Consider the following 19,741-nt stretch of genomic DNA (forward strand, 5'->3'; position numbering starts at 1 on the left):
CTTCTCCACACTGGCTGTAGTTTTTTCAGTGTATATTTTAAACCCACATGGATCTAATTTGGCACAAAGTGATCAAAGTGGCAGGGGAGGTCAAGGAGGGCAAGGAGGAATCCTCTCTTTGAACAGACATGACTTTCCAATGAGTCAGCACCCCTGGGTTATTTCTGCTTTGTGCAGCCTCTTCTCTTCCCCTGTTGGGCCCTAGTCCCACTTCCTAAGACATAACCAGAGGCTGAGTGAGGGAGAAGTCTGGAGTAAAATGAGGAAGCGCACTTACAGGTCACGGACTAGGACTCAAACAGATGCTTGGGGAGCAGAGGATGATGAGGAAGGCCAGAGCCCAAGAGGATAGGGACAGAACCAGGGTCAGAAACTAAATAGATCATCAGAGACAAGATGAGGAGTCCCTGTGCACAGTGGGCAGGTTCATAAAGGAAATGTAATGCTAGGATTAGGTTCAGCTGCGAATGTCAGCAACCCATTAACACTGGTTGGAACAATATAGAAGTTCATTTCCCTTTCATGTTAATGAAATTCAGGGGTAAGCAGTCTAGAGCTGCCACAGAAGACCCAAGGTCATGAGGAATCCAGGCTTCTTCTATTTTATTACTCTGCCATCCTCAGTATGAGACTTTGACCTCACGGCCCAAAATGGTTGCTGAGCTCCAGCCATTTTGTTCCCATTTCGGATAGAAGGGAGGAAGGAGAACTGGACAAAGAAGGGCACGTTCTCTCCCTTTAAGGACATTTCCCAGAAATCATGTATGACACTCTTGCTTACATTCCATTGGCCAGACCTACAGATATGATCATACCTAGCAGCAAAGGAGGCTGGGAAATATGGTATTTATTCCAAGCAGACATGAGACCAGCTAAAAATGGGAATTTCTGTTACTTACAGAAGAAGGGAAAGATGGATACTGGGCATTAACTAGCAACCTGAGTCACAGCAGCTTTGTAAGTTGGGCAACCTGGAGCTCATTTCACTTTGTGTGACTTTAGGTGTGACTCACCAGGGCTGAATTACCAGGGAGGCTAAGCATGTGTTTTGAGCTCCTGCAAAGCTGGGAGACAACACAATGGCAACAACAAATGCAGGGGAAGAATTTGATATTTCATATTTCAAGAAAAACCCTAGCAAAGTAGTTTTGGGAAAAGTCAGAAATTTGTTGAACTTTATTATCTGTATTTTGCAGTGCAGTGTTGTTTTGGTTTTCGATTTATGCATAGGAGTGAGGTGTTTATTTCCATGATCTTTTTGATTCTACACTTAATCCATGTGGTGTGTCATCTTTTTATAATCAGTGACGCCATGTGGGGAAAACTATTCACACTACTTGCATGTAAAAAGTAATTTAACCTTTAACGTTAAAATATGTGGCAAAACCCAGAAAGCATCTGTCATGAATGCAAGATACTTCCAATAAAAAATAAGTTACATAGTAGGTAGTAAAAAAAAAATCAGACCCTCAGAATGAATATTGGTATCAGCTCACCCCACCTGCGTGCCTTGCTCCCTGCTGACTGCAGCCACCAGAATCTCAGAAGGGCTTTGAGGTGAATTTGGCTTTTGGGGAGGGAAGCTGTTCTGCTACTGGATCATATGCCAGAGAGAAGGCAACCCAGGAGAAATCATGACGAAGAAGAAAAAGGAAGAGAGGAAAGAAGGAAAGTGAGCAGAGGAGGGAAGAGATACAGAGGAGGGTGTGAAGTCAGAAGGGGCAGAATAACTCAGGGGCGGTCCACCCTTGAGGCGGTGGTTCTTAAATGTCTCCACAAATATATCTACTCCTCCCTTCAAAAGGCAAAACCTAATCACTCATTCCTTGAGTGACTCACTTGTAATGAATAAAATATGGTGGAAGTGATGGTGTGTGACTGGGTCACAAAGGGCATCATGACATCCTCCTTGCTCACCTTCTTGGATCACTGGCTCTGGGAGAAGCCAGCCACCATGTGGGGAGGACGCACAAGCAGCCCTGGGAAAGGCCCACGTGGTGAGGAACCCAGGCCTCCAGCCAAGGGCTGTGCGAGTGACATACCTTGGAAGTGGGGACCTTCAAACCCACTGAAGCCTTGGACTCCTGCAGCCTCATGAGAAACCTTGAGCCAGAATCACCCAGCTAAGCCGCTTCCAGAATCCCGACTCTCAAAAATTGTGTGAAATAATAAGTGTATGTTGGATTAAGCTGTGCTACAGGTGAAAAGATGAATGGAAAGAGTCGGGTCCCTGATAGCGTCACGAAGCCGCTGAATCCCCGGGGCTGCCCTCCTCTGGGTTCTCTTTACATAAGGAAAGGAACACCCAGTTTATTTAAGGCAAAGCTATCCAGATTTCTCTTACCCACAGCAGAATGGCTGACACATCTTCAGAAAATGTACAGACATTCAATCACACAATTAGAAAAGGAAGCCATGGGCACGTTTCACAGTTTTGATTGGGATCATTTTATTTAGAATTTTTATTGTTGACCTGTCTCTGAAAGGACATAGTAACAGCTGTGAAGAGAAAAGGATTATAGAGGCCAGAAATGATGACATTAATCTCTTTGGGTTCTCAAGAAGAACAAGGGGTTTTGAACTGAAAACATGAAAGCTGGCCCTGCTGGCAGCCAGGCCGCTGGTTTCCCCACATGCACATAAGCAATGTTCAGGTGAGCCTCCACCCTCCAAGGAGAGACAGAGCAAGGCCATTCCCCAAACACAAAAGTGACCAGACGACGCCCTCTTCTGATGAGTCTGAGTGACTGTTGCCCCTTCACCAGTTACAACCAAGTCCAGGGCTCCCGCTTTCTAGATGATATTACATGTCCAGTTACCAAAATGCTCCCTTCTTCCTCGCAGCATCCAGTCTAGGACTGCCTCCCACCTCATCCTCCTGAGAATCACCTATGAGAATCCTGTGAGAAGTTCCTCCCAGTTCCATCTCCTGAGGCTCCGGGGCCATCCTCTTGTGCAGCAGCAAGCCCAATAAACGGAACATCGTTTTTCTCTAACTGCAGGTAAGTCTCTGGTAATCTTTGGTCAGTGGGCTTTAATAGAAACCCCCCAAACCAGAGCTTTAAGCCCTTCCCATCTCTAGTGGTCCCAAACAGAGGCTTAGGAGTAGTGCAAGGAGCTCCCAGCAGACCACAGGATCTCGGCTGCTAGGGGATGCTGCTACTATAGCTAGTTTGCTTGACCTTGGCCTCAAATAACTTCTCCCCCACACCTGTGTGTCTGTTCTTCCAGCACTGACTGGAAGGATAAGAAAAGGACCGTGGACCCTGAGATAGCCGCCGCCACCACCTTCCCAGGCCCACGTCCCCCAGCCGAGTTCCTTGGGAAGCTCCCCTCTCCTGTTTGCTCTCTCTTATCATCTTTCAGTCCTGACCAGGTCCATGTGGAAAAAAAGAGGCAAAGTCTTCACTGAGGAAGCAGTGAGACCCTTGCATCAGGCAGGGAAAGAGGGAGTTTCTTCTTGAGGTATGCTTTGAGGGAATAGGAGGTTTTCCTGGGGTTGAGCAGGTGTGAAATTCATCGGCACTAGATGTAGGGCATTCAGTGAGCACTGGCCTTGCAGCCGTTTGCAGGTCTTTCTGAAACATGTTCTGGTCTGAAAAGACATCCCCAATGAAGATTGTAACTAAAAGAGCCAAGGAATGTTTTCCAACGAGAGACTCTATGGAGTAGGACATCTGCAGACAAGCTTCAAATAGTTTTTCAATGAGGTGAAGAGGATGATGATATAAAACTGAGTCTTCAATATGGGCGATATCTGTGCTTCTCAACCCCGACTACACATCAGAATCAGCTGGGAGAACTAAATGACTGCCCATGCCTGGGAACCTATCACAGACCAATTACATGGGAATCTCTGGGGTGGGGCCCGGGCATCAGTATTTGTTGTCCATGATTCTACCATGCAGCCAGGGTGGAAAGGCACTTGTGTATGGAAGAACACTGAGACCGGGAATCAGGAATCAGCTCTCTCCTTCCCCAAGCAAAGTGTTCACCCACTATAATTTTCCTCATCTGCAAAATGAGCAAGGTTGATGAGTGTTTCTGAAACTTTAATATGCACACAAATCGCATAGTGATCTTGTCAGTATGAGATGCTGGTGCAGTAGGTCTTGAATGGGACCTGAGATCCTGCATTTCTAAGAAGCTCCCTGCATAAGGCTGAGGCTGCTGGTCCATGGACCACACTTTGAATGACAAGCCATAAGTTAGTGGTTCTCAAAGTGTGGCTCCCAGACCAACAGCATCAGTATCACCTGGGAAACTGTTAGAAATGCAAAATCTTGGGCCTTGTCCCAGACCTACTGAATCAGAAACAGGACTTAGCTACCTGTTTTAACAAGCCATATAGGTGATGCTGATGGATGTTCAAGTCTGAGGAGCATGGCCCTGTGAATTCTAAAATCTCTTCGACTTTGGAATTCTCTGTGCCCAGTCTTTTGGACTATCACAGTCTTGCTCCTTCTGAGTACCCCAAACTAGAAATTGATCAGCACTAGAAGTGACCCGGGAGGACCACCACTGTATGTTCCTTCCCAGCATTGTCCAAGTTTTAGTTCCCTGAGGAGCCATTCCCTGTGGCAACTTGGAGCTATCACTGCTTCCCTTGCATGATTTTATGTGTTAATTTGGTTGGGCCACAGTGTTCTGATATTTGGTCAAACATGATTCTGGATTTTTTTTGAAGGTGTTTTTTGGATAAGATTAACATTAACTCCATAGATTTTCAGTAAACAGATTGCCCTCCATAACATGGGTGGGCCTCATCCAATCAGTTGAAGGTCTGAATAGAAAAAGTCTAACCTCCCCTGAGAAAGAAGCAATTCTGCCAGCAGGCTGCTTTTGGATTCAACTGCAACTCTTCCCTGCAACTCCAACCTAGCAGCCTATTCCATCAGATATTGCAGATTTTGGACTCACCGGGGCTCGACAATGGAAGAATTGGGCCATATTCTTAAAATATCTACCTACCTATTTATCTACACATCCTGTTGGTTCTGTTTCTCTGGAGAATACTAATGCATCTAGCATTTGAAATTCCTTTCAGCTCCTCCCCCTCTTTAATGCCTCTGCTTTTAAAAAATTATCTCGGGGAGGATATAGCTCAGTGGTAGAGTGTATGCCTGGGGTGCATGAGGTCATGGGTTCAATCCCTGGTACCTCCATTAAAGAAATAATAATAATAAAAAGTGGTCTCCACATCTTTTCTGTTCTCAAGGCCAGATTCTCCGAGTAATAGTCAAGCATTGAAGGGGGAAAATACCCAGAAACCTAACAGATCTGCCACCTTGAAGATCTCAGATCAAGAGCAGTAGACCAGAAGGGCCAGGCTGAATGGAAATTCACTTCTTTAACTTCAAGGAGAATCTCATTATTACTACACTATCTGCTGCAAAATATCAGACACTTCTTTTAGTAGCTGTTAATAAACAGGGCAAAGTTATAACATTGAAGGCTTATTGTGGAAGTTGACAATTCTTTTCTTATTCAAATGAATTCAAATTAAGTTGAATATTCAAGTTTTTCTTTGGGTCCCACCCCTTGCACCATCCCAACTGAGAGCAGGGACAAAAAATGTGCTTGGCCTTCCTTTGGGTGTGGGTCCTGTCATTGGCAGTCCCACCAGAACCTTAAGGAGTAGGGCGTTGGGCCAGAGGGAGGTAGGGGTGCAGGAGCCAGATGAAAGGTGAGGAGGATGCAGGTCAGGGAGAAACAATAAATATTCCCTATAGCATGAGATTCCCTGAGGGTAGATATGCATGGAAAGCAGAGTATGCTTTGAAACAGTACCTCTCACGAGCTAGCTTTGATTGCTGTGGGTCCTCAGTACAGTCATCTCTCTGGGTGAAAGGTGGCCCACTTCATGGCCAAGTGCCTGCCTATATTCTGTGCAGAATGGCCAAATACAACTTGTTTTTCATGGTCATCTTTTATGAAAAAGTCTTACAGAAGGGAGTTCGATTCAGATGAGAATCACCCAATTTCAAATATAAAAATAAGCTGTATAGTCCAACTTAATATAGAAATCTGTAGGATTTGATATGATAATGTGCAAGTTATTTCTTGTTTTTTTTTTTCTCAGTGCCACACCTGCCCTTGTACACTGTGAACCACTGGGGCTGCGCATCTGCAGCTTACATCTCCCAGGCTCTTCTGCCAGCTGGGTCTCTGTTGGGTTCTGCCAGTTGGAGCACTGGTGGGAGACCAGAGGTGGGAGGGAGAGAGAAGAGTCCGTCTTTGGGCCTGATGGTGTGGCCGTTGTTGGCAGGCCCTGATGGTTGCTGTTGTGGGAGTAGAAGTGGGGTAACTCCTAAGTCCCAGCAGTCCAGTCAGAGGAAGAAGCTTTTCAGTGGTTCTATATCTTTGGTGGACTTGGAAACAACTACGACAGTGGTTCCAAAACTGTGGCAGCAGATGGAGCATTCCAGACTCCAGCTCAGGGTGACTTTGGCAGCTTCTGATATTTGGTTATCTCTTCCCGTCCTCCCTCACTCCCTTCCTTCCTTCCTTCTTCCCCGCAAATAAACAGGGTTTTTTTTTTTTTTTTACTGCATCTTTAAAATACCACATAGGTCTTATAGGTCCTAGGAATCATGTAGCATCTTGTTTCTGTAGCTGCACGGCTCTTAGATCTCAGTCATCAGCCTGCTGAACTGTTCCAATTCCAGAGACGCAGATACCAGCCCAATTTTCTAATATCCTTGTTCTTAACTGTTGTGGCTTGCTGAATCAAAGCAGCTGAATTTGAGACAACTTCACTGTCATTTCCTTCAAGAATTAACTCTTTTTTTTTTCCTGCGGCTTGAGATATTTAAGTAATGCCTGGCCTCATTTGAACCGGTGGGTGTATTTTTCACCCGAGAAATTTCAGATTTCAACAAGAGACTTATTCTTCTGAATAACAGCATTGGTGGGGGAATATACACCGACCTCATCTTGTAACGGAGGACCTTGTAGAACACTGTGATTGTGCTCTGTCCGTGACACAGATAGTACGACAGTAGCCAGCTCCTTTTGATTTCCCACCATTTGTCATCCTGGAGCCTCTTCTTTCTAAGGAGACTGAATTTGACATCAGTGTGACTGAAGTCCCTCTGCAGGGTTCCTCTGGGGCCCGTCACAATAACTGTGCGCCCCTTCAGAGCAATGTCGACATTTTCTGGAAGGTTGACGTTCTGATTACTACAAATGGTCTTCATTGTCACAGTAGACGCGGCAAAGAGAGCTCCCTGCTTCTTTCTTTTTGCTCCTCCTCCCTTTTGCTCTTCCAGTCTTCCTAACACCTTTGTAAAAATTCCCCGAGTTGAATTCCCTCTATGTGAAACACCTGAAGTGCCTTCTCTTTCTAACTGAACCCTGACTGATATGGAAAGCACAAATTTCTGAGTTTCACGTAAGGAAACTTAACTCTTACATTTAAATTGGCTCTACTACTGTGTGCTTAGCATGCACGAGGTCCAGTACCTCCATTAAAAATAAATAAATGAATGAATAAATAAACCTAAATAATTCCCCCTAAAATTAAGAAATATACCAAAAACAAACAAAAAATTTTTAAAAAAGTCAAGCTCGTGAAAGAAAGTCACATTAAAAAAATAAATTGGCTCAACTTAATTTGAGCAGACAGTTTACAATAGTAGATGTTGGATCATTTTGGTCTCACCTATTTTTTGTGTTTTGGGTCCTTATAGAGAAAAGCCCTCAGGGGCTAAATAGTGTCTTTAAGATGATCTCTGGTGAGAAGCACACTGAGCAGAGGCGTGGGTCTGGCTGGGAAGGCACACACCCACGGTGTGCGAACTTCACCTGCGGGGCTTCGGCCCGCATCCAAGGTCTCTGGTTCCCTCCCCCACACTCTGTCCAGCTTTACCTTGGTCCTTCGTGTTTCTGGTCTCACCTGGAAGAGTTCTTGCTCTCTCCCAGGTGAGCCCATTGCTGACCTTCACACATGTAACATTAGTTCTCAACCAGGGAGATAATAAAAAGCATCAGGGAAGCTCCTCCTTACCAGCTCTTCCGCCCCATCAGCTTGTGGGCATGGCACTCGCAGGCAGTCTGAACCTTGTGGGTAACAAACTGCTCCTCAAAGCCTGAGACCAGCCACACCCCGCTTCCTGGGTGGGAGGCCACGGGGCTCTCCCAGGCCAGTCCCGTCTTGCCTGTCCTCACCGAGTGGAGCTGAACAAACACCGATTTTGAGTAAGTAAGTTTTGCCTACCAAACGAGCAGTGATTTTTAAAGAAAGATACTACTCAGTGACTCAGTGGTGAGACTCTTACTCATGCTGGTGGGAGTGTAGATCGGAACTCTTCTGGAGCGAGGTGTGTCTGTGTATCTCAATAATCCTAGATCTAGAAATTCCACACCTGGGATCCTACTGTAGGAAATCACTTAGATGTAGTTGTAAAGGTTAGAAGCTTTCAGCTGCCAGCAGCAGAACACTCAATGAATGTGGCAGCAGCCATCAGACATTTATTGCTCACGTAACAAGAGGTCTGGTGGTAAGAAGTCCTGGAATTGGTTCGGTGTATCCACGACGTAATGAAGGAGCCCGGTTTCTTCTCCCACTCTGCCATCCACAGTTTGTGGTTTCCCCTGGTGGTGGTGCTGCCAGCTGTTGTAGCTCAAAGTGTCCTGTCCTCATGGGACAGTGGCCAAACAGAAAAAAAGGGAGAAGGGGCAAAACGGATCTCCTGCAAGGAAGCCTTCCTGGAAGCCTCTGCAACACTGTTTATTTCATTGTTCAAAATGGGACCACGTGCACACCCCCTAGATGTATCATTAACACAAGGAGTGAGGTTGCCGTGGTGGACGTGGCTGCCTGAGTGACTCTGGGCTATTGTTGGCAGGGAGGGAGGGTGAATTGCTTTTGGGTAAGCAGCCAACTATGTCTGCCACAGGGAACCAAAATTTTCACACAAAGATGTTTGATGCAGTGTTACTCATAAATATAAAGAAATGGAAACTGTGGGGCTACAAAGTTACAGTACATTTATTTGGATGAAGAAACGACTAAAACTAATAAGGCGTAGAAGCTGGCTTCTAACCAGGTCTGTCTGACTCCAAGCCCACTTTGTCAGTGGCTGCTTCCTCCTTGGGTTTAACAAAGGCATTAACACCACCAGAAGCAAAAGCAGTTAAAAACCCTTCAAAGCTTAGGTTACTTAATAAAAAACAGCCAAAGCAATACAGTCACCCCATTCTTCAGGGACTAGGGTTAGTTGAGGGGCTCCTGACACCCTGATCCCAACCGTCACTTTTGAGAGATTAGTAAGTCTCTTCTGAGACTCTCTGCCTGATTCCTGCCTAGAGACCAGAAACAGCTAGAAGTTAAAACAGCATGAGTTTAAGTTTCCATGGCTTCTGCCTGCTTTACCAGGTCACTCGTAATGAGACACCAAACACCTCCAACCAAACCCAGGGTATAAAAAGACTGATTACAGAAAAGCAGTTATTGGAGTATTTGGATAATAGTAATACAATTTTCTAACAATAATGGTAGATAATTGTCAAAATTAAAGGGATTCTTGTGGGTCTTTGGCTCAGGTTCTCCCTCCCGATTGTCTGCTGGTTCAATATGTACTGATTGGTTGTGCAGGTGGCAAACCCTACTGGCCTGTTACTTTTCTCACGCTACTTGTCTTCTAGAAATACACTGTTCCCCTCCCTCTTTTAGTTTTTCTATTAGACAACAGAAGTGGGTGTGGAGGAAAAGCTGGATGCTGCCTATTTAGTCACCTTAATTAGCTCATTAATAGATCTGACTATAGGTTTGATTGGAAAGAAAAAATTGCTGCCTTTTCTTTGGCACTGTAATCTGGTTAGATAAGGAGTATCTAAAATTTAGACAGATCTCAAAATTCACAGTGTATTTTCTTCTCAAAGCCATGCTCACGTTTACTCGGAATAACCACAACATTTTTCTTGGGCTTGCAAATGCCGTCACAGGCTCACTGTTTGCTTTGTATGAAGGGCGCACAGTTAGACCTGCTGTCTGCCGGGCTGGGGTAATCTCATCACCTTGAGGGCAATGGACCCACCCTGGTCATGGGTGCTTGACCATTTCACGCTGGTACCACAATCTCATTGATATCAGAGATTCAGTTTTCTGTCTATAGGTGCCAGGCTTGTGGGGTGGCTTGAAAAGCAACCATGAGACAAACAGCAACAACTGTTTTGCCTTCAGCCTCACAGCAAAATTGGAAGTGTGGCGTGCAGACACCTGTGAGAGCATCCGTGTTCTTGCCCTGGTCATTCCGTGGTCTCTCATGCCACGCCCCACACCCCACTTTGGAAATCTAGTCTCAATGATGTGGAGGTTTCTCTCTCTCTGGAAAATTCCTCGTCACTCTTCAAGACTCAACTCAAAGTTTCCTTCTTTCCTTCCGTAGGGCCTCCCCAAATCTCTCAGGCAAAATTAATACCTCTCTTCTTGGTTCTCATGGCACATTAATAGCCACCCACACTGTACTGGGATGATTTGATTTTCTGTTTTCTTGACTATATGTCAAGTCTTCCAGAGTCAGAATATCTTTTTTGGGAGGGGTGGGGGTAGAGGAGGTAACTAGGTTGGTTGGTTTGTTTATTCATTTTTTCGTGGAGGTACTGGGGATTGAACCTAGGACCTTATTCTCGCTAGACAGGCACTCTATCACTGAGCTATACCCTCCTTCTAGAATAGTATCTTTATTTGATTTTCATGGCCTGGTTTAAAAATTATGGAATATTTTCTGTATACAATAGGACATGTATATATGTGTCTACAAGAGAATATATATGTAAAACATATGTAAGGAAATGATAATAATAATAGTGATGATGATGAAAAAAAATCTGTGAAGCCAACCTTCCTTTAAGTACTGAGATGGGGACGCCTTCCCACGTGCGCCCTCCCTTCATCCCACACTCCTGAGGTTGTTATGTCCTCTAGTATTTATTATTCCCTTACTTTTTGTTATAGATTTATAATATAAGTATAAATCTTGTAAAAGAATGCCTGTTGGCCCCAAATTGTTGGGTTGGGGATTTTAAATTTTGCCAATCGAGTGAGTGGAAACAGTATTTCATTGTAATTTTAATTTGCATTTCCACACTTCCTAATGAGTTGAGACTCATAAAGCATGCTGAGGCATGGTTAAATGTGTTTGTTGGTCATTTGGGTTTCCTTTTTTAGTAAAAATCTGTTCTTGTCCCTATTATATTTTGCAAAAGGGTTGTTTTCTTTTTCTTTTTGGTTTGGGGGGTTCATTATATATTTGGATACCTATCCTTTGTCAGTTATATGTATTGAGAGCATACTCTACTAGCCTATGGTTTGCCTTTTCATTTTTTTATGGCTTTTTCATGTGAACTCAGCTCCCCGATTTTAGTGTGGTTTAATTTGTCAATTATTTCCTTTTTTATATTACATTTTGGTGTTGTGTTTAAAAATCCTTTCCCCCGTGGTCTTTAAAAAATTTTTTTTTATTTATTTTTTCTTTGCTCCATGGTCTTAAAGATACTCTGTATTTTCTGCTGAGAGCATTTAAGTTTTACTTTTCACATTTAACACTTTATTGAGAAAAGCAATAAATGAAGTGTTTGGATAACAGTAATGTGGACAAGGACCCCTAATTGTTCCCTGCACCATTTACTGGAAAGTTAGTCCTTTCCTGGCTGACCTGAGGGTCCCCTGTCATGTGTCACTCATGCTTAGGGGCTTTTGTTTCTGGTCCTTTGGTATATTTTTCTGTCCTTGGGCCAATAACACACCATTTAAATTACTACAGCTGTATGGTAAGTTGTATTTCCTGACATGGCAGTTCCTGCCCCATCCCCTACTCCCCCACATTCAGGAAAATTTGGGCTATTTTTTTAAATTAAATTTTATTTTTTATTGATGTGTAGTTGATTTACAATGTTAGTTTCAGGTGTATAGCAAAGCAATTCAGTTATATATAAACATACATATATACACTTTCAGTTTCTTTTCCATTATATGTTATTATAAGAAATTGAATACAGTTCCCTGTGCAGTACAGTAGGCCCTTGTTGTTTATCTATTTTATATACAGTAATGTGTATCTGTTAATCCCAAACTCCTAATTTATCCTCCCCCTACTCTTTCACCTTTGGTAACCATAGTTTATTTTCTATGTCCATGAGTTTATTTTTGGATTGTAGATAAAATTTGTGTTTTTTTAGATTCCACATATAAGTGATATATGATATATGTTTTTCTCTGTCTGACTGACTTCACTTAGTATGATAATCTCTAGGTCCATCCATGTTGCTGCAAATAGCATTATTTTATTCTTTGTTATGGCTGAGTGATATTCCAGTGTGTGTGTGTATACACACACACACACACACACACTATATACCACAACTTCTTTATCCAGTCATCTGTTGATGGACATTTAGGCTGTTTCTGTGTCTTGGCTATTGTAAATAGTGCTGCTGTGAACACTGGGGTCCGTGTGTCTTTTCAAATTATATTTTTCTCCAAGGGTAGGATTGCTGGATCATAGGGTAAGTCTATTTTCAGTTTTTTAAGGACCTTCATACTGTCCTCCATAGTGGCTGCACCAATTTACATTCCCATGAACAGTGTGGGAGGGTTCCTTTTTCTCTACAGCCTCTCCAGCATTTATTATTTGTAGACTTTTTAATGATGGCCATTCAGACTGCTGTGAGGTGATACCTCATTGTAGTTTTGATATGCATTTCTCTAATAATTAGCAATATTGAGTATCTTTTCTTGTGTCGGCCATCTGGATGCCTTCTTTGGAGAAATTTCTATTTAGATCTTATGCCTATTTTTTGATTGGGTTGCTTATTGTTTTGATATTAAGCTGTATGAGCTACTTATGTATTTTAGAAATTAGTCCCTTGTTGGTCCTGTCATTTACAAATATTTTCTCTCACCATATAGGTTGTCTTTTTGTTTTGTTTATGGTTTCCTTTGCTGTTCAAAAGCTTTTATGTTTAATTAGATCCCATTTATTTATTTTTGGTTCTATTTCCATTCCTGTAGGAGCTAGTTTGAGAAAAATATTACTGCAATTTATATCAAATAGTGTTCTGCCTATGTTTTTCCTTTAGGAGTTTTATAGTAACAAGCCTTACATTTAGGTCTTTAATTCATTTTGAGTTTATTTTTGTAAATGGTGTTAGAGAATGCTCTAATGTCATTGTTTTACATGAAGCTGTTCAGTTTTCCCAGCACTACTTATTGAAGAGACTCTTTTCTCCATTATATATATTCTTGCCTCCTTTGTTGTAGGTTTATTGACCATAAGTGGGTGGATTTATTTCTGGACTTTCTATCCTGTTCCATTGATCTATGTGTCTGTTTTTGTGCCAGTACCATGCTGTTTTGATTACTGTAGCTTTGTAGTATAGTCTGAAGTCAGGGAGCATGATTCCTCCAGGTCCGTTCTTCTTTCTCAAGATTGTTTTGGCTATTTGGGGTCTTCTGTGTTTCCATACAAATTTTAACATTTTTTTGTCCCAGTTCTGGTAAAAATGTCATTGGTAATTTGATAGGGATTGCAATGAATCTGATTATTTCCTTGGTAGTATGGCCATTTTAATAATATTGATTCTTCCAGTCCAAGAACAGGGTATACCTTTCCATCTGTTTGTCGTCTTCCGTTACTTTCATCAGTGAATTATAGTTTTCGGAGTACAGGTCCTTTGCCTCCTTAGGTAGGTTTATTCCTAGGTATTTTATTCTTTTTGGTGCAGTGGTAAATGGGATTGTTCCCTTAATTTCTTTTTCTGATATTTTGTTTTAGTGTATAGAAATGCAACAGCTTTCTGCATATTAATTTTGTATTCTGCAGCTTTAGTGAATTCATCGATGAGCTCTAGTAGTTCTCTGGTAGCATCTTTAGGATTTTCTGTGTATAGTATCGTGTCATCTGCAAACAGTGACAGTTTTACTTCTTTTCCAATTTGGATTCCTTTTATTTCTTTTTCTTCTCTGTGGCTAGGACTCCCAAAACTATGTTGAATAAAAGTGGCGTGAATGGGCATCCTTGTCTTGTTCCTGATCTTAGAGGAAATGCTTTCAGTTTTTCACCATTGAGTATGATATTAGCTGTAGGTTTGTCATTTATGGCTTTTATCCTGTTGAGATATGTTCCCTCTATTGTTCACTTTCTGGAGAGTTTTTATTATGAATGGATGTTGAGTTTTATCAAAAGCTTCTACTTGAGATGATCATATGGTTTTTATTCTTCAGTTTGTTAATGTGGTGTAACACATTGATTGATTTGCAGATACTGAAATGTCCTTGATCCCTGGGATAAATCCCACTTGATCATGGTGTATGATCCTTTTAATATATGATTGGAGTCTATTTGCCAGTATTTTGCTGAGGACTTTTGCATCTATATTCACCAGTGATATTGGCCTGTAATCTTTTTTGTGTGTGATATCTTTATCTGGTTTTGGTATCAGGGTGATGGTGGTCTCATAGAATGAGTTTGGAAGTGTTTCTGGAATAATTTCAGAAGGATACACATTAACACTTCTCTAAATCTTTGGTAGAATTCCCCTGTGAAGCCATCTAGTCCTGTTTGTTGGGAATATTTAAACTACTGATACAATTTCAGTGCTGGTAATTGGTGTGTTCATATTGTCTATTTCTTCCTGGTTTAGTCTTGGGAGATTGCACCTTTCTAAGAAATTGTCCATTTTTCTAGGCTGTCCATTTTGTTGGCATCTAGTTGCTCATAGTAGCCTCTTATGATCCTTTGTATTTCTATGGTGATGGTGGTAAATTCTCCCTTTACATTTCTGATTTTATTAATTTGGGCCCTCCCTTTTTTTTTCTCAGTGAGTCTGGCCAAAGATTTATCCATTTTTTAAAAATCTTTTCAAAGAACCAGCTCTTTGTTTAATTGATCTTTTCTATTTTTTTTTTTTACTCTTTATTTCATATATTTCTGCTCTAATCTTTATGATCTCTTTCCTTGTACTAACTTTATGTTTTATTTGTTCTTCTTTCTCTAATTGCGTTAGGTGTAAGTTTAGGTTGTTTATTTGAGATTTTTCTTGTCTCCTGAGGTAAGCTCTTACCGCTATAAGCGTCCCTCTTAGATCTGATTTGGCTGCATGCCAGAGGTTTCGGATCTTCATGTTTTCATTTTCATTTGTCTCAAAGTAGTTTTTGATTTTTTCTTTGATTTCCTCAGTGATCCATTGGTTATTTAGTAGCATATTGCTTAGCACCCACATGTTTGTGGTTTTTTTTCAGTTTTTTTCTTGTAGTTGATTTCTAATCTCATAGCATTGTGGTGGGAAAAGATGCTTGATATGATTTTAATTTTCTTAAATCTACCAAGACTTGCTTTGTGGGCCAACATGTGATTTATCTTGGACAATGTTCCATGTGCACTTGAGAAGAATGTGTATTCTGCTGCCTTCAGATGGAATGCTCTATAGATATCAATTAAGCCCATCTGGTCTAATGCATCATTTAAGGCCTGTATTTCCTTACTGACTTTCTGTCTGGATGATCTGTCCCGTGGTGTAAGTGGGATGTTAAAGTCCCTCACTATTATATTAATGTCAATTCTCCTTTCATATCTGTTAATATTTTCCTTACATGTTGAGGTACACCTATGTTGGGTGCATATATATTTACAATTGCTATATATTCTTCTTGGATTGATCCCTGGATAATTATGTAGTGTCCTTCTTTGTCTCTGGTAACAGTCTTTATTGTAAAGTCTATCTCGTCTGATATAAGCATTGTTACTCCGGCCCTCTTTTGATTTCCATTTGTGTGGAATATCTTCTTTCATCCTCTGACTTTCAGTCTGCATGTGTCTCTAGATCTGAAGTGAGTCTCCTATAGGCTGGAAATATATGTTTTGTTTTTGTAACCATTCAGCCAGTGTGTGTCTTTTAGTTGTAGCATTTAGTCCGTTTACATTTAAGATAATCATCTATATATATGTTCTTATTGCCATTTTGTTGATTGTTTGGGATTTGTTTTAGTAGGTCTTTTTCTTCCTTTTCTTCTTTTGTTCCCTTCTCTTGTGATTTGGTGACTCTCTTTAGTGTTATGTTTGGATTCCTTTTTCGTTTTTGTGTGTATATCTATTATAGATTTTTGGTTTGTGGTTACCAAAAGGTTTTGGTATAACATTCTGTATATAAATGTGATTGCTGTAAGTTGCTGATGTCTTATTTTCAAATGCATTTTAAGTACCCTGTGTTTGTACTCTCCTCCCCTCACGCTTGCTGGTTTTGATATCATATTTTACATTTGTTTGGTGTATCTCTTAACCGCTTATTGTGAATACAGATGACTTTACTACTATTGTCTTTTCCCCTTCCTCCTAGTTTTTGTGAGAATGATTTCCTCCCTTTACTGTGTGTTTGCCTTTACCTCTGAGCTTTTCCATTTTGTAATTTTCTTATCTCTAGTTGTGGTCTTGTCTTTCCCACCTAGAGAAGTTCCTTTAGCATTTGTTGTAAAGCTGGTTTGGTAGTCTGAATTCTTTTCGCTTTTGCTTGTCTGTAAAGCTTTTGATTTCTCCATCAAATATGAATGAGAGCCTTGGTGGATAGAATATTCTTGGTTGTAGATTTTTCCCTTTCATCATTTGAAATATATTATGCCACTCCTTTATGGCCTGCAAAGTTTCTGCTGAAAAATTAGCTGATGGTCTTATGGGAGTTCCCTTGTATGTTATTTGTTGCTTTTCCCTTGATGCTTTTAATATTCTCTTTTTATCTTATAATTTTTGACATTTTAATTATAATATGTCTTGGTGTGTCCCTTTTTGGGCTAGTCCTGTATGGGACTCTGCACTTCCTGGGCTTGGGGGACTGTTTCCTTCCCCAGGTTAGGGAACTTATCAGCTATTATCTCTTCAGATATTTTCTCGGGCCCTTTCTTTCCGTCTTCTCCTCTGGGACCCCTATAATGTGAATATTAATGTGCTTTATATTGTCCCAGAGGTCTCTTAAACTGTCTTCATTTCTTTTTATTCTTTTTTCTTTTTTTCTGTTCTGTGGCAGTGAGTCCCACCACTCTGTCTTTCAGCTTACTGATTTGCTCTTCTGCCTTGTTTAGTATACTGTTGGTTCTTTCTAGTGTATTTTTTATTTCAGTTTTTGTATTCTTCATCTCTGTTTGGTGGTTCTTTTTTTTTTTTTTTTTCCTATCTCTTTGCTAACAACTTCTATCTTCTCGCTCTGTTCATCCATTCTTCTCCCGAGATCTTTGATCATTCTTACAATCTTAATTCTAAACTCTTTCTCAGGTAGATTGCCTATCTACACATCACTTAGTTCTTCTGGGCTTTTATCTTTGTCTGGAAGGTATTTCTCTGTTGCCTCATTTTGTTAAAATTTCTATTTGTATTATTATACATGTGGCAGGTTAGTAACGTTTCTCGACCTTGGAGAATGTCTTGTAGGAAGACATCCTATGTGTCCCACCTGTGCATTCCCCTCTCATCACCCAGGGGCCTGTGGCCAACTGGCCTCAGGTTAGATTCTGGCCTTGTTTGCGGACTTGTTCCACAGGTTGCAAGATCAAACTTTTCCAGCTTTTGATGTCTGCCACCTAGTGGGTGAGGCTGGTCTAGAGGCTTGTGCCAGTTTCTGGCAGGAGAGGCTAGGTGCCTACCCACTACTGGGTGGAGCTAGGTTGGCCCTCTGGTGGGCAAGGCCATATCTAAGGGCAACTGTGGGGTCAGGAATTCTTCAGGCAGTCTGTGTGCTGATGAGTTGGGGGGTGTGTCTGGCTAGTTGTTTGGCCTGAGGTGTCCCAGTGCTGGCGCCTAAAGGCTGTTGGGTGGGACCAAGTCTCAGTGCTAATGTCCAAGCAAGATGTCAGCCTCCGGGAAGGAGAGTTCGTTCAGAAGAACACCCTCAAATGTCTGCTACCATGTCTATGTCCTCAGAGTGAGCTACAGCCGCCCCAGGAGATCCCCAAGACTAGTGGGCAGGTCTGGCCCGGCTTGTATGAAATTCCTGCTTTTGCCCTTGGTCCTAGTGAGCGTGAGATTTTCTGTGTGACTCTTAAGCATAAAGTCTCTGCTTCCCCCAGTCCCGTGGAGCTCCTGTAATCAAGCCCCACTGGGCTTCAAAGCCCAACGCTCTGGGGCTCCCCGTCCCAGTGCCAGACCCCCAGTCTGGGGAGACATGGGACTCAGAATCCTCACTTCCTTGGGAGAACTTCTGCAATATAATTATTCTCCAGTTTGTGGGTCACTCATCCTGGGGGTTTGGGACCTGATTATGTGGTGAGTCTGCCCCGCCTACTGGTCTCATCGTGGTTTCTTCAAGTTTTTATCTACAGAAGATCTTTTCTGGTAGTTCCCAGTCTTCTGTACTGATAGCTGTTCTGCAGTTAGTTGTGATCCTGGTGTGTCTGTGAGAGGTGAGCTCCAGCTCCTTCTACTTCACCATCTTGGCTGAAATTTTGGCTATTTTTGGTCATTTCCTCTTTAATGTATGTTTTAAAATCAGCTGTTTTCAAGTTCCATGGGAAGCTCTGTTGGAATTTTGACTGGCATCGCATTGAATCTAAAAGTCAAGTTGGGGATAATTAATGCTTTTGTGATATTGAGTCTTCCTATCAATAAATATTTATTTTGATCTTCTCTCATGTCTGTGGCCGAGAACTGTCTAGTGGTTCACTGAGCTCACTCCCTTTTCTTTAGCTCACAGCAGGACTGCATCTCCCAGCTTCCCTAGAAGCATGGTGTGGCCCCTGCGGGTGGCTTCCGAACTGTGGAATGAGAGCAGAGAGAGCCTTGTTCAGCACTCCCAGGCCTGGCTCTCCTCTGGAATTTTGCCTGCTCCAGCTCTTCCCCTAGCTGTAGACATGCAGGGGATCATGAAGAGGGTTCTGAGACCCCCAAGAAGTGATGAGGCCACAGAATGAAAGAAACTGGGTCCCCCAATTCCTGTATGGAAGTCTTCTCACTGAAGACCGACACTGAACTGCTAGGAGAGCAAGAAAAAAAGTATAAAACTTCTATTATGTTGTACTGTGGAGAGTTTGGAGTTTGTTCAAATAGTTTATTCTAATGAATCTTAGAATTACATTTTATAATTTTTCCCCATAGATGTCTATCTTGTTAGATTTTCTCTTAAGTATATTATCTATTTTATTGTTGTTATATATGGCATTTTATTTAAAAAAAGTTTTTTTTTTTTAACCTGTTGCTGATATGTAAAAACACAATTAGTATGGGACCCATGTCCAACGGTCTTGATCACATCTCTTATTCTATTAGTTTGGTTGTAGTGTCTTAGTGGTTTTTCTATGAAGACTATCACCTGATTTAATATTTTTTCCAATCATTTCATCTTTTATTTCTTATTCTTTCCTTATTTGTACTAGCTGGGACCTATATATGCAATGATTAGTTATAAGAACAGGCATTTTCATGTTCCATTTTTTTAAATTGAAGTATAGTTGATTTATAATATTGTGCTTTAGGTATACAGCAAAATGATTCAGGTATACATATACATATTACACATACATATTCTTTTCTGGATTCTTTTCCATTATAGGTTGTTTTAAGAAATTGAATATAGTTCCCTGTGCTATACAGTAAGTCTTTGTTGTTTATCTGTTTTATATAAAGTAGTGTGTATCTTTTAATCCCATACTTCTAATTTATCCACCCCTGCCTTTCTCCTTTGGTAACTATAAGTTTGTTTTCTATGTCTGTGAGTCTGTTTCTGTCTTGTAAATAAGTTCATTTGCATTTTTTTTTTT

The 19,741-nt window shown here is 41.5% G+C and overlaps 1 long non-coding RNA gene and 1 pseudogene across 3 annotated transcripts in view; one reads left to right on the plus strand and one right to left on the minus strand.

Moving 5' to 3' along the window:
- The window catches only part of LOC116665924, a 48,143-nt gene extending 42,722 nt beyond the window's left edge, over positions 1 to 5,421 (plus strand). For all 3 annotated transcript variants that reach the window (XR_004322765.1, XR_004322766.1, XR_004322763.1), the window contains 2 exons: positions 2,845 to 3,002; positions 5,219 to 5,421. This is a non-coding gene — a long non-coding RNA (uncharacterized LOC116665924). The remainder of the gene's footprint in view (positions 1 to 2,844; positions 3,003 to 5,218) is intronic.
- A 1,212-nt stretch (positions 5,422 to 6,633) lies between these two features.
- Positions 6,634 to 7,505, minus strand: LOC102517662 (annotated as a pseudogene).
- Positions 7,506 to 19,741: the final 12,236 nt, after the last annotated feature.

The sequence above is a fragment of the Camelus ferus genome, chromosome 1 (genome assembly GCF_009834535.1).
Source record: "Camelus ferus isolate YT-003-E chromosome 1, BCGSAC_Cfer_1.0, whole genome shotgun sequence".
Taxonomy (NCBI): Eukaryota; Metazoa; Chordata; class Mammalia; order Artiodactyla; family Camelidae; genus Camelus; species Camelus ferus.